Source organism: Miniopterus schreibersii (assembly GCF_964146895.1).
Source record: "Miniopterus schreibersii genome assembly, chromosome: 8".
Lineage (NCBI taxonomy): Eukaryota > Metazoa > Chordata > Mammalia > Chiroptera > Miniopteridae > Miniopterus > Miniopterus schreibersii.
In genome coordinates, this window is record NC_138109.1 from 48,612,112 (window position 1) to 48,625,414 (window position 13,303).

The 13,303-nt window shown below is 37.3% G+C and overlaps 1 pseudogene across 1 annotated transcript; it reads left to right on the plus strand.

Moving 5' to 3' along the window:
- The first annotated feature begins 314 nt into the window (after window positions 1-314).
- Window positions 315-7,744, plus strand: LOC308560945 (large ribosomal subunit protein uL24 pseudogene; annotated as a pseudogene). The gene is made up of 3 exons: window positions 315-329; window positions 5,911-6,197; window positions 7,313-7,744. The product of its transcript is annotated as a large ribosomal subunit protein uL24 pseudogene (transcript).
- Window positions 7,745-13,303: the final 5,559 nt, after the last annotated feature.

The following is a 13,303-nucleotide window of genomic DNA, read 5'->3' on the forward strand; positions in this document are numbered from 1 at the left end:
ACAAAAGGGAGGCTAGACTGAGACGAATTACAGACTGCCTTGAAATTGACAGCTTCCAAAACTGCTGGAAATCCAATTGGTGGTTACTGAGGGTCTCTAAAAATTCAGTGTACATTTATTTTAAAAACAAAATGAAAGCAAAAAACAAAACCCTTGTGTTTCTATGAAGCGATCCAAACCGGTTTCATCTCTACCCAAATGTGAGGGAAAGAAGAGCTCCTGGGAAAAGGTGGAGCATCCCAGGCTCCTGAGTTAACACCTGGCCAGCACCTGGTGTTCAGTTAGCGCCAGGTTACATGTGAGGGCAAGATGGCATGAAGTCAGTAAAGGTGAGTTAGCAGCCAATAGGCGGCCTCAACATGGACCGTATTCATCACTGGAATTCCTTTCTTTCATTGTCTACTCTTCCACATACTTAACTGTATAATCTCGCTTTCATTTTGTGAAGTGTAGGAAAAGCTCTAGAAGACACAACATTATACAGAGAAAAGTGCTTACTTCTGAATGGATAGGATTAGAGATTTTCCCACATTTTCAAAATTTTTATTACAATCACATAATCTTATTTCATAAAATATTTAAAAAGATACCAGAACAAGATTTCAAACAGAATCCCAACAGGGATGTTCGGAAAAATCTAGTAGGTGCCGTGTCTAACTACACATTAAAAGAAAGTCTTTGCTACCTACGTAAATCATCTCAAGGGTTAGCATCTTTAATTCTTTACCATGTGACTAGTTCTTTAATTTCAAACCCAAATCCATGAGATTGAATCAAAACCTTCCAATTATATTTTATCTACTGAGTATCTGCTGTGTGTTTTGTACAATGTCATTTTCTTTGAGATAATAATCCTATTATCTCATTGTGCAAATGAGACTGTGCATTGTGCATTGAGACTGAGAGAGTTTGTGTATTTGGCCACATACCAGACACTATTCTAAGTGCTTTACATATATAAGTGAATTTAATCTTCACAATTGTCCCAATAAATACATAGGTTCTTTTATCATTCCCCTTTTACAGATATGAAAACTGAGGCACAGGGCCCTTCAGTAACGTTCCCATGGTGAGGCAGCTAGTAAGTAGAAAAGTTGGGTTAGAAGCCACAGGGTCTGTCTCCAAAGTCTTCCCTCAGTTACCATGTACTTCCTGGCAGAAATTTAACCCTACAGGTAGCAATTTCTAGTAGAGTGTTCATCATATTCCATCATATTATATTTATAGTATATGTAACATTTGATACATAACAAATAATAAGTGACAAACATGTAAATTATGAAGTAAACTTAAGGAGAATATCACTACCAGCCATGAAACTATGTGAGTGTTCCTTCTATTGTCCTGGATTTTCTATTTACCATTCTCTTGCTTTTAAATAGTTTTATTATATATCAATGAATAATCTACAGTTTAGTTTTGCATATTAGTAAACATAATATTATTATAACATTGTGTTTAGTCTTCTAATACTTGTTTTTCCCCTCAAGATTTATTCATTTCCTTTGCATGTAACTGGTTTCTTTTCATTATTGCACAATGCCATTGTGCAAATATGTCATATTTTATTTTTATCCATTCTTCTTTTAGTGACCTTTAAGGTATTCAGTGAGTTGCTAACACACATAATTCTCTCATGAACATTCTTGGAAAGTTCTTTTAGTGCACGTGTACAAGAATTTTTATACAGAGTATATGCCGAGAAATAGAATTGCTGGGCTATAGAGAAAAATTACTCACATGTGCATGATATTGCCAGGTTGTCTTCCAGAGTGACTGGACACTTTATATTCCTAACAGTAGTTGTCCATGTTTTTGCTAATACTCAGCTTGCTTTTTTCAGATTGCAAATTGTGCCCATCTGATACATGTAAATTTGATCTCATTGTGATCTCAACTTGTATTTCCCTGACTCTTTATGAAGTTCAGCATTTTTTCATTAGTATCACCTCATCTGTGAAACGGCAATTCATCTTTGTCCACCTTTCTACTGGTTACTTTACTTTTTTTCTTTTAAAGAATTTTTAATGTATTCTAGATACTATGTTTTGTTGAGTGTATGTGTTGCAAATATCTCCTTCCAATCTGTGGTTTGTCTTTTCTTTTTCTCTATGATGCCTTTCAATGAACAGAAAAGTTTTAAATGTCAACACAGTCATGTTTCCTTTCTTCTCTTATATGATTAGAGATTCCTACATTTCATTTAATAAATCTTCCATTGCCCTCATCAATAATTATTTTTCTACATTTTATTCTTCAAATTTTCAAAGTTTTGCCTTTCATGAGAAAGTAAGGGACTTGTATATTTGTATAAAGTGAAGTAGAAATCACTTTTGTTTTATATAGATACCAACTGTCTCAGACCCATTTCTTGAAGATCATTCTTTTCCATGATCTGCAATCAAATCTCCACATATGGGGCATTCACTTCTGTTCTCTGTACTCTGGTCCATTCTAACTAAATCGTCTATCCCTGTACTAATACCACACAGTCCTAATTACGTAACTTGATAATAATTTTTGGTATCTGGCAGGGCTATTTCCCCTTCACCTTTTTCTTCCTGAAGAATATCTTGCAAGTCACTAATTTTTACTGAGTTATTTTTATTCAATAAAGTACACAAATGTTATGTATATATACTGATGAAATTTGCTAGATCTGTACACCCACGTAACTACTGCCAAGATCACAATATATACACCTCCAGCGCCCCGGAAGGCTGACTCACGTGCTCTTCAGTCAATCCCTTTGTCAACGGTAACCATTGACCTCCATCAATGCACATTTCTTTTACCTGTGTTTAAATTTCATATGAATAGAATTATATGATATGTACTTTGTGTGTCTAGTTTCTTTCAGTCAAAATTACGTTTGTAAGATTCATTCCTGTTGATGCATATAGCAGTCGTTTCTTCTTTCGTTGCTGGATAGTATCACTTCACATTTGAATGACCAATTCTAAATTAGGATTGGTGGTCTACGGGCCCTTTCCAGTTTAAGGCTGTTATAAATGAACGTACTTACCGAGCCTTGGTATGTCAGCCCTTGTAAATGTAACCCTTTTGCTGTCTGTATAGTCGTAAATCATTATGAGTCTAGTTTTATACCTCCTTGATGAATAATAATATCGAGCGTCTTTCTGTATGCTTATTGACCATTTGCATATCCTCTTTGTGACATGCCTTTTCAAAGATTTTCCCCATTCTTTTCATTGAATTGTCAAGTTTTTTCTTATGTGTGGGAATTCCCTCTAGATTCAAGTCATTTGTTACATATATTTTTATATGTGGCTTGCCTTTTCACTGTCTTAATGGCATATTTTGATGACTAAAAGTTCTTAATTTAATAATTTTAATTCCAATTGATCCATATTTCATGTATAATTTGTGTGCTACTTAATAACTCTTACAAAGTCCAATTTCATGAAAGTAATTAATCTCTTATATTTTCTTACAGAAACTTTATTTTTTTCCTCTTTTCCATAATTGGATTTATGAGTCATCTCAGATTATATTGGGGACATGATGTGAAGCAGGGGTCAAGGTTTTTGTTTGTTTTTTTCCCTTAAGGAAATCCAGTTGACACAGCACCATTTATTGTAAATACCACCTTTCTCCACTGAGTTAGAGCGGTGCTTTGGTAGTAAATGAGGTTACCATATATGTTGGATTGTTTTGCTATAAAAATTATGCTGGTGTTTCTTGACTCTGAATTCTGTACCATTTTTTATTCTTACACAATTGTTATGGTATCTTAATTATTATAACTGCATAAGTTTTTATATCTAGAAGTAGAGAATATCCAGCTTGTTCATCTTCAGTATTGTTTTAACCATTCTGGGCACTTGCTTTTTGTTGTTGCTTTCACCTTCACCCGAGGATATTTTTTCCATTGTTTTTCATAGAGAGTGGAAGGTAGAGAGAAAGAGAAACATCAGTGTGAGAGAGGCCAGGGCCGGGATCAAGCCTGCAACCGAGAGGTACATGTTCTTGGCCAGAATTGAACACAGGACCCTTCAGTCCTCGGGCTGACGCTCTCACCACTGAGCAGACTGGCTAGGGCTATTCTGGGCACTTTGTATTTGCACACAAGATTTTAGAATCAGAGTTAGCACCTTCCACATTTAATAAAACATGCTGGGATTTCTATTGAGATCGAATTGATTTTAAGAATCAGGGGAGAATAGACAATTTAACAGGATCGAGTCCTTTAATTCATGAACTCACTTTGAAGTTTTCCATATTGGGATCTTCCACATTTTTCTTATATCTATTGCTATGTATTTGATGGGTTTGTTTGGTGCTATTTTAAATAATTTTTGTCAACTTAATTTTCTACCTGTTTGTTATAGAATTTTTTTATATTGATCTTACATCCAGCATAGCCACTAAACGAACTCGGTAATTTGAAAAGTTTGTGAATTCTTTGGATTTTCTTCAGACACAATCATACTTTTGAGAAAACGGACAAGTTTTATTCCTTCCTTTTATATTTTCTTATTATACTAAGTAAGACTCGGTCCAGCGCTGATTAGAAATGACAAGAATGGTCATCTCTATTTTCTTCCCAACCTTGAGGAAAATTGTTTAATATTTCACCAAAAATAATGATGTCAGTTGCAAGCTTTTGTAGATATATTTTATTGGATGAAAGGGGTTTCCTTCTATTCCTAGTTTGCTAAGAATTTTCACTTTTAGTATGTCTTAGATTAAAACAAATGCTTATTCTGCATCTATTATGATAAGCATATAGATTTTCTCCCTTATTCTGTAATGGTGCTAAATTACATTGATTTTCAAAAGTTAATATAAACCTGCATTACTAGAATAAACCTGATGATGTAATATCTTTTCTTTATATTATTGTATTTGAGTGCTAATAATTTTTAAGGATTTTTACACTACTGTTCATGAAATAGCTTGACATAATTTTTCTTGTATAACTTTGTCACGTTTTGCTATAAAGGTTATGCTGATGTCATTAATAAATTGGGAAATGTTTCCTCCTTTTTTATTTTCTAGAAGAGTTTATTATTTCTAGGAGAATAATATTGATATTATTTCTTTCTAAAGTGTTTGGAAGAATTGAAGCCATTTGGAACTTTAATTTTCTGGGTGAAGAGATTTTTTAATTTCAGACAAAATATCTTTAATATATATAGAACTATTCAGATTTTTCTATTTCCTCTTGGGTCAATTTTGGTAAATTGTGTTTTTTAGTAAATTTGTCCATTTGAATAAAGTTTTTCGTGACATTTGCATTTTAATTTCTGTAGGATATCTAGTGTATCTATTTCTCCCATCATAATTTACCAGGGATTTCTTGTCTTTTTTGTATATTTGCTTATTATGTCCTTAAATTTTTTATTTTTATATAACTTTTTCCTTCTTTCTGCAGTTAAATTTACTGTGCTTGCTCTAGTTCTCAAAGTGGAAGGTCAGACTGTTGATCCTTCAACCATTCTTCTCGTCTTGAATATATGAATTCAGAGCTATGGATTTTTCTCTAAATTCTGCTTCAGCAGCATCCTACAAGTTTTGTATATCTTGAATCTTCATTATCATTCAGTTCAAAACATTTTCTGATATCGTGTGTTTTTCCTTAATGCATGGGTTATTTGTATGTGTGTTGCTTAATTTCCAAATACTTAGGAATTTTCTAGAAATGTTCTGGCTACTATTTTCTAATTTGGTTCCAGTGTGGTCAAATATCATACTGTGTATGATTTCAATTCCCTTTTGAAATTAATTGTGCAGAGGATTCTTTAAATCAATTAAGTCAAGTGCATTACTAGAGTAGCCCAAACCTTAAGTTATACTTACTAATTTCTGTGTGTGTTGTTCTGTCAGTTACTGAGAGGGGTGTATTGAAATCTAAAATTATTGTTGCAAATTTATCTTTTTTTTTAGTCTGTAAACGTTTACCTTATATTTTCAAAATGTGTCCTTTGGTGCATACACACAGTGGTGCCTCGGTTTTCGAACGTGATCCGTCCTGGAGACCGTCCGAGTTCTGAACTAGTCGAAACGAGGGACCCACAGCCGACAGCTGGCCTCGGGCCCTTGTCCTCAGCGGAAGCCGCGGGGCCAGTTCCACTTCCGGGGCGGGTTCCAAACCTGAAGCTGTACTTCCGGGTTTACGGTGCTCGGAACCGAAATGTTTGTCGACCAAGACAATCGAAAACCGAGGTACCGCTGTATTTAGGATTATAAACATTTTCCTGTTGAAGTGTCGTCATGGAATATCCCCTCCTTCCTTAAAGTCTATTTTGCCTGGTATTGGCATAGCTACATGTGCTTTTATTTCATTAATGTTTGTATATTTATATTCTTCTGTATCCTTTTACACCTTTTTAATTTCAATTGTATTTTGTCTTTTTATTTAAATTGTTGCTCCTATAAACAGCAATAATAGACATTTTTAGTCTACTTCATCAAATAATAGTGAAGCATTTTGAAATTCTCCAATTTGGTATTAGATTTTCTTCCGTAAGTCTACAAATATTTTGCTTTAGCTATTTTGAGGAACATACAAGTTTATAATCATTTTATCTTCCTAGTAAAATAATTTTTATCATTTGGTATTAACCACTTTTATCCCTAATTGCTTTTTCCTTAAAGTCTGTATTTTTCTGCCAGTGTTCTTCTGGCTATATATTTTTGAAATATCTTTTTTTTCTTTTCATTTATTTACTTTCACTCTTTCATGTCCTTATATGTTAGGCCTTTCTTTCTCAAATTTGACAATTTTTTTTAAAGAGAGTTAAGATTATTTCCAGTGTCAGGGAGGATTAATGATATAGTTAGACTTGTCACTATAATCTTGCTTTGCAATTTCCACTCATTCTTCTTCAGTTTTTCTTTCCTTTATTGTCTTTGTTTCAACTGATTATGATTGTGATTATTATGATTATCATTACTGTTATTCCACTTTTTTATTATTAGTTTGGAAGTTATATACTCTTTCTGTTATTGGTCACTCTTGAAATTAAATTTTTTCATGCCCTGCCTGAATAATCAAAGACCTTAGAGCCCTCTAATTCTCAACCATAAACTCCCTACATACAGTCTATTTCCATCTGCCTCATTTTCAATGCCACACATTAGAAATTATTTTTCTTTTATATAGTATATATGGTTTAAATTTATTTTTAAAAATATAAATGTGTTTAGGGTGAGGACTTGCCAGGAAAGCACATGTAATCTGCAGCCATCCATTCACGGGCATGGTGGCTCTTGACCTCAAGGTCCCCCATACTCTTCCAGAGGCCAAGTAGCAGCCAGGGAGAGGGGTCAAGATGTCAAAATGAAGTTCAAACCCCTTTGTGACTTCTGACGGGAGCAAGAACCCTAAAAGGAATTTCAGTGCACCTTCCCACATTTGCAGGAAGAATATGTCTTCTCTTCTTTCCAAAGAGCTGAGACAGAAGTACAGTGTTCGATTCATGGCCACCTGAAAAGATGACGAGATTCAGGTTGTTCCAGGACATTACAAAGGGCAGCAAATTGGCAAAGTCGTCCTGGTGTACAGGAAGAAGAATGTCATCTACATTGAACGAGTGCGACAGGAGAAAGCTAATGGTACAACTGTTCATGTGGACATTCACCCAGCAAGGTGGTTATCACTAGACTAAAGCTAGACAAAGACCACAAAAAGATCCTTGAACGTAAAGACAAATCTTGCCCAGTAGGAAAGGAAAAAGCCAAATACAAGGATGAAACCATTGAGAAGGTGCAGGAATAAACTAATATACAAATTTAAAAACTTAAAATGAACAAAAAACAAAATATATATGTATGTATGTGTGTGTGTGTATATATATATATATATTTATGTTTAAATTTATACTTGGTTTACTTATTGCTATGCTCCATGCTCCTTTTGGCTTATCGGAAATTTTATATGGGTTTCTTTGTATCTTTTGTAAATCCTTTAGAAGGTCCGTTGGTGAAAATTTATTTATAGGGAAAAAATATCAGATCTGTATGCCTGAAAAGGTCTTTATTTCACCCTTGCTTTTTGGATACAAAGTTCTAGATTAATAGTGATTTTCTCTTACCTCTCTAAAGATATTGTTCCACTGTCTCCTGACTCATGCTGCTGCTGAAAAGTCTTCTGTCATTCACTATTATTACTCTGCTCAGCCTCTGGCTGCTTTTACAATCTCATTTCTGTTAATGGAGTTCTGAAGTTATACCACAATATGTCTACACGTGAATTTTCTTGACTTATTTTGCCAGGTAAACAAGTTACCTCCTACATCTATATATTGACACCTTTTATTAATACTGGAAAATTATTAACCATTATCCTTTCACCTACTGCCTCGCCTACATTCCCTCTATATTCCCTTTTTTGTACTAATATTAGATACATAGTAGACCTTCTAATTTAATCTTCCATGCTTTTAATTATTCTTTTATATTCATCTTCTTGTCTTTGTGTGCCACATTCAAGGTAAATTCTTTAATTCTATTCCTCAATTTGCTAATTTTCTCTTATCTTGTCTACTCTGTTATTTAATCCAGTCTAACCCAGACCAGCTCACCAATTCAGAGCAGTATCCTTTGACCCAAACCTATATTTCTGTTCTTATACTTTTTGTAGAACATTCCTTTGTAGATCCGCACCAGGGAGCCAAGTGCATTGTCAGTACAAAGATGTTTGTAATAATTCCACCTCCTTGCCGGACATTTTTCTTGGCTGTGGTTCCCATACTCTCATTGAGTCTGCTTGGCAGGAAGCTTAGAGATGTAAATAGTAGCAGATATTACCCAGAATCCATCAACAACATTATAGCACAATAGAAGAGAAAATTAAAGGGTGCATTATATAAAGAGTCAGTATTTTCTAAAACTTTTAATTCTATAGATACATAAGCATATATGTGTCTTAGGTCACAATGTAAAATGTACTTCTTAGTGCCAATGGAAGTGAAATATTTGTGAAAACCATTGATCCGGCTCCCACCTGAGACAATTCTATAATACAGAATACAAAAGAATAGAAACAGTATATGACATTAGGGTACTTATTTTATAAAACTTGTTTACTCATACAGATATATATATACATATATGTGCTAAGTCACAATATGAAATGTATTTCTTACTGTGGGTGGTAGCCAAAAAGTCTAAAAACCGGATTTGCTTTCTAACTGAGGCCAGAAATATTACAAAGCAGTGTGATTGTCTGAGCTGCAGCCAGCAATATAAAGAGAAGGACAAGGGGTCCACAATGCCCTCAGCACCGAGAGCTCTGTAGGCAGGCAGATATATTTGTAGAATGACTGCTGGGCTTCTAGGCAACTGGGGAAGGGCACGTCCACAGGACTGCCCACAGAGCCGAGGCAGACAACAGGGCTGGGCCACGCCGGGCGGGTACTTTTCCATCCTGTTTCCACGCCCGGCTCTTCAAGATATTGCATTAAAAGCCATCCAGACACAGGAGCCTTGGAGAGAGAGGGGCTCAACCTTCTGAACTGCTTGCTACCTTTAGCTTTCGGCTAGAGGACCCCCAAGGGGTGCTCCGCAGAGAACCTGACCTTGGGAGTCAGTTACAGAGACAATCTACTGGGGTTTGTGGCTGCTCGAGTTGTTTGCTCTTCTTGTTTTAAATTGTTCATCTCTCATCTTCTACGTTTACTTTCAGTTTGTTTCATCTCTAAATGTTTAGCATTTAGAGGACATTATATTCCTCTGACTAGTTTTAGCTTTATTTTTCATCTTTGTTTAAAATAAATTGTTTTGGCTACCTGGCTTACTTTTTATATTCCATTTCATTCTTCCTTTCATTGCTTTTACTTTCAAACACTTTTGTTCCCTTTCTCTGCTTTAGCTTTATTCACAGCTACACACTTGAAGAAATTCTACGCTTCTGATTTTAACACCTAAAATTTTATTTCTTCTACCGCATTAGTTGTACTTTATAATTCCTGAGCTTCTGGTTTTACTTTTTAACCTGTTTGATTTATTATTTTTATTCATTTTGTTTGGTTTCTCTTACTTCAGCCTTAATTTTTCTCCCCAGCCTTTCGTTTTATTGGTTTGTAAGTGTATTTTCTTATTTGTAACTTTAATTATTCTTTTCCTTGTATAATGTGCATTTATCAAGCTGACAAGCAACAGAAATGCGAAGCTCAGGCTCTTAATCACTGTGCCATTCAGCCTTCTTAATCTGTACGCACTTCGTAGCCAACCAAACAGGAATATTTACAGTCTGCCTCGAACATGGGTGTGGTTTTTTTCTCTTTGGATCCATCTCCATTCTTGGCAGGGTTACAACAAATCTCATTGCCTGAATCCTTCCTTGTACTCATTACAAGGAGCAAGGAAAGCCGCCTAAAGCTAGAAGAATCCAGGGTTTTTAAAACAGAGTGGACAGGACAATGGGGGGGCGGCTTCCAGGTGCGTGTGCCACCTGGGCCAGCTTGGACACCAGGCTGTCGGAAGGAGGTGCTCCCTCCGTCTCTCAACCTTCGGTGCAGGTCCCTCAGGGAAGGCCTCAGAATGAGGGGAAGGCGGTGAGAAGGGGCTCCAATGCTTTGTTCTTGTCTCTGGCAGGGAAGAGGACCTTTCCCTTGAACCCAGAGGCATAATCTGCACAATTTCTGTGACTGTGGTGGAGAATCTTACTATTCAATACCATCTTGCCTCTGTATCGATCACAGCCTGGCCAGAAGACGGAAATCACCTAGTAAGCCATTTCATGTTGAGTCGGGCCAGCCACTGCCAGGTTTTGGGGTACGTGGCAAATGTGATTGATTCCATGGGCAGACGCTCACTGCTGCACTTCCCTTGCTGTGAAATGAGTTTCTTAATCAGACTCAGCACTCTGCAGAGTGCCATGAAGGCAGGTATGGGTCTCTGTGAGCTCATAGTGGGGGATGCCAGCAGAAGTTTAAGGAGCAGGGGATACAAATCCAAACTCAGAATATGTCTGTTTCAGCACAAACACATTTCTGCCCTCTCTGTGACGGCCAATGTAATCAACCTACTACCGATCAGCAGGCTGGCCCCCTGGGGAATGGAGGCAACAACTGGTTAGGGGCTGAGTTTTAATGTAGGTCTCTGCTGGTGCTAAACTAGGCGTTCAGCAGTAGCAGTAGCCAGATCAATCTTCGGAAGGAGAAATCCAACCTGCTGAGCCCACACATAGTCTTCATCCACTGTTTTTCACGGACCCATCGAGCAAGCACTGGGTGGCTGGGAGAAGCCAACTGGCCTCCACAGAGTACGTCATTTTCCCCACCTCATTATTAAGAGCGTCATCTGCAGAATGCTATGTTGAGCACTTACACGGTGCAGATATCTGCACAGTCTGTGCCCATCAGAGGGGATTCAGAACATGAAATAAGAAAAAGGAACTAGAGAAGGCAGACCTGGGTAATGAGGTGATAACGAATGCTGGTTAAGTTCAGCTTGGGGTATGCTGAGTGAGCTCTCTGTGGGCCTTTCGAGCACAAAGGGGCCCTTATGGAACTCAAGAGACATACTAAGATACAGAAATTTGGCTGCAAGTGAGGTAGAGGTAATAGCGGAAACCACAAGATGGGGAGTTGAAACTGAAGAGTTTAGGACAGGACTGTGCAGGACATCGGGAGTGGGCTGTCAAAGAGAAGCCGTGGAGAAGACTGGAAAGGAGAGTCTAAGGGAAGGGAACCCGGGATGGGAGCAAGGCCATGAAGGCAGAGAAGGAAACGTTTCTTACAGTGACCAACAATTGTTACATGTTAAGGAGAGAGAGGTACAATGCAGGCAGAAAAGCTCCATCAGATTTGGCCGTTAGATCACTGATATCAAGCGAGTGGTGGAAGAAGCTAGATTCACAGAAAGGTTGATGAATGAATACAAGGCAGGGAGGCCAAGTCAGAGAACGCTGCCCCTTCATCCAAATAACAGACCACAAAGTGAAGTAAAAAAGGCTCTATACAGCATTTCTACATCGGCATTTGAAAGGGGACATAAGGATTTTAAGTTTTTAAGATGAGAGGTTGAGCATTTTATAAAATGAAAGGGGAAGCACGTCTATGCAAATAGAGCTTGCAGGACCAGAGAGGCAATATCCCAGAAGGGATGATTTATAACAATCTCTATGACCAAATGGGTGGGTCTGTGGGTTGAAACCAGATAGTGTTGAAAGTGAAAAGAAACTGTTACCCCAAAAAGACTTCTGCTAAAAACAGAAGGGAACAGGACATCCTAGGAGCACCCAGGCTACTGTTCTTTCAAGGGCGACCCCTGGGCCCAAGTGGAGGTTGAAAACAGGAGCTAGGAGTTGTTCTGCCCAGCAAAGAACAAAAGGCTGCACTTTCCCTACGTGCCAGGCACTGTACCTCGTGCTTTACACTTATGACCTTATTTAATGACCCCTAAGGAAGTATTCTACATGGTTCCTGCCAGCTGTCCCTGAAACTCTAGCACAGAACGTGGGTCATGCCCCAGGAGCCCACCCAGCAGAACCCATGAGTGGGCATTCCTCGGGCAAACCTGAAAGTCCTCTGAAGTCTCTGAGGCTGTGAGCAAACCAGGCGCCAAAACAAGAACGACAGTGACCACCTTTCCATGTCTGAAGTAACCGCATTTTTAATAACTGGTTTTTTAGTCACACCTTCATCTGTTACCAATCCCATTATTCAAAAGTCTACACAGTTCAGTTAAGCCAAATATTTCAAAGCACATTTCCAAAAGAGTAAAAATTTTGCATTGAAAGGGGGAGAAAAAAAAAGGCTGGTTACAACCAAGCTATGCTGTCCATGAATTGACTCTTTATATTTACACAGCAGCTACACACGCAGGTAGGGCAGGTGGCTGCAGAACACGATGCCAGAGACACTGTCTGTGATAAATGCCCTGGGGCAGGAGACGTGACACTGAAGTAATAAGTAAGGCTGATTCCATAAAGCAAAATTGGCTGCCGATCTCATTACAGCCATACCTTGTGGTATGTTTATAAAATATTTCTTTCACAAGTTAAAACAGTATCTGTTACAGATGGATTTAATTTTGGTAAAATCAATGAAAAAAGTTCTATGTTAATGCAACATTTGTTGTAAAGATTCCAGAAACACATAAGTCAAAAATTCAAATTACGATTCTCACAGTAACTGTAACTGCGATACAACATACACAATGGAAGAAATGTTACCCACGTATACCACAGTACAAAATACCCAGTAAGCAGAAACAAGCTGAGTTATGCTTGTTGTGGGAGTCATCATTTCCAACTAGCGGGGATATATAAAAATTGAAACCATAAATGCATGCATTATTTTATGTACTTAATTCAAATTTTTCTTGATCC